This window comes from Apium graveolens, chromosome 4 (genome assembly GCF_009905375.1).
Source record: "Apium graveolens cultivar Ventura chromosome 4, ASM990537v1, whole genome shotgun sequence".
Classification (NCBI taxonomy): Eukaryota; Viridiplantae; Streptophyta; class Magnoliopsida; order Apiales; family Apiaceae; genus Apium; species Apium graveolens.
Genome location: NC_133650.1, coordinates 125720408 through 125722714, shown reverse-complemented (window position 1 = coordinate 125722714; position 2307 = coordinate 125720408). Strand labels below are relative to the sequence as shown.

Below are 2307 nucleotides of genomic sequence, written 5' to 3'. Positions count from 1 at the left end.
GTATTGTTTTGCAGCATACTGCTGATAAGGATGTTACACCGCATTCTGAGTATTTCTCCAGCTGAAGTTACAATGATTGCGATTGTTGGGATGATAGTTGGCTGGAACAGGCTGTTGCGACCTCTGAAAGTTGCTCAGAATTGATCTGATTCACTAGAAATAGCACACTGCTCGGTTTTATGTGCACCAACACAAAGCTCACAAATACTAGTGATTTGATTCATTCCATAATTAGCCAAAGAATCCACATTCATCGTCAAAGCCTTAAGCTGAGCAGTTATAGCCGTAGCTGCATCCACCTCCAGAATTCCTGCTACCTTGCCTTGAGGTACTCTCTGAGTTGGGTTCTGGTATTCATTAGCAACCATCAATTCAATCAACTCATAAGCTTCATCGTAACTCTTAGCCCATAAGGCTCCTCCTGATGCTGTATCAAGCATGGGTTGAGAAGTTGCACCCAACCCATTGTAGAAACAGTTAATGATCATCCAGTCAGGCATCTCATGGTGAAGACACTTTCTAAGAATCTCCTTATATCATTCCCAAGCCTTACACAAAGACTCTCCAGACTGCTGCGCAAATTGAGTAAGAGCATTCCTGATTGCAGCTGTCTTCGCCATAGGCTAGAACTTAGTAAGGAACTTTTGAGCAAGATCTTCCCATTTGGTGATAGATCCTGGTGGTAGAGATGTAACCAACACTTAGCTTTATCCTGCAGAGAAAATGGGAAAAGCCTTAGCTTAATAGCATCTTCAGACATATTATTGAATTTGAAAGTATCACAGATCTCGATGAAATCCCTAATGTGCATGTTGGGATCTTCTGTAGGAGAACCCCCAAACTAAACTGAGTTATGCACCATCTGAATCATGCTAGCTTTGATTTCAAAAGTGTTAGCCGTGATGGCTGGTCGGACAATGCTAAACTGAATATCATTAATCTTCAGCTGAGAGTAATCCATCAAAGCCTTCGTATTCGCTTCTGGTTCTCCTATTGCAATAAGAGCTTCCTCTTCAACTTTCTCCTCTACTAAAACTTCTTCCTCTACTAAAACTTCTTCCTCCACTTTATCCAGTGTTCTCTTTCGAGATCAAGAACGTGTTAGCATAAACGCTCTCTAGAGTACTTGAAAAAGAAACAAGCAAACAAGTAAGTAAAATATCTGAGTCAATGAACTTTAACGAACACTGATGTCAAGCACATAAACTAAAAATTAACACCGAGTCCCCGGAAGCGGCGCCAAAAACTTGTTAGGACGTTAACACGCGCTAATTATATACGCAAGTATACGCGTTCGCAAGTAATATAGAATTAATTCTAGTTCGTTCCCACAAAGACTCTTTAAGTTAAGTTCTATTTATGCGCTCATACAACAATGTTATGGTTATCATTCAATGGTAAGATGAGTAACAAATTGAGATGGTTTATAACTATGATTAACTAAGAAATTATGCTAAAGAATATTAACTAAGAGAATTAAAGGTTGATTACTTATATGACACAAACATGGGTTTCTAACTTCATTACTACTTTATTCAATAGCCTTTTTGCTCTTAACCTTAGCATGTAATGGTGATGACACTAATCAGATAACACGAAACTAGTAAATACCAACTTTAATTGTACGAATACCCTACTACCAGACATCCACAAAAGAGATAGAAGCTGAATAGACACCAATTATCTTGAGACCCTATATGTCTATAGAATTTGAAAACATAACGGTTTAATGTGCAAGTTATCTATCGTGATTATGTAGGGCAAGTAAGATGGTTAAAATTACCTATGAATCATGCATATCAAATACATGAACCTATGCTAGCATGGCAAGTTCTAAACCCTTATATTCACTTTCACTTCAATAGAGATTAACGCGATATCTTATAAGTTTGCGACGCTCATAAAATGAATAAGCACAACCACTACTAGGATATCATACAATTAACACACACTAAGGTATCAAAATATATTAACTAAAGAAATCCATAAGTAAATCCGCTAGAACCCCACGATAACGATTAGCCCATAACCGAACTCATCATCACCGTGGGTTCTGATGAAAGCACGGTATAATAAACTAAGTCTTTATAAATACGAATAATAATCAAGTACGTTAAACAAGAGTATAGGTTCAAAAAAATAAGAAAACTAGCATCCAAGATTACAACTTAAAAGAAAGAATCATAAGAATAAACTAGATCCTCTTCGCCTTGGTTGTATTTGTGCTTCTAGGTCTTCTTGATGTCTTCTCCTTGAGCTCCGTTATGAAAAACGTCTTTAAGTTGTCTTTATATAGCAGCCCCAATT

At 37.3% G+C, this 2307-nt stretch overlaps 1 non-coding gene across 1 annotated transcript; it reads left to right on the top strand.

Annotated features, from left to right (window-relative positions):
• The first annotated feature begins 498 nt into the window (after positions 1-498).
• Positions 499-605, top strand: LOC141722181 (small nucleolar RNA R71). Its single transcript, XR_012575206.1, has one exon. It is a non-coding gene; the product is annotated as a small nucleolar RNA R71 (small nucleolar RNA).
• The last annotated feature ends 1702 nt before the right edge of the window (positions 606-2307 follow it).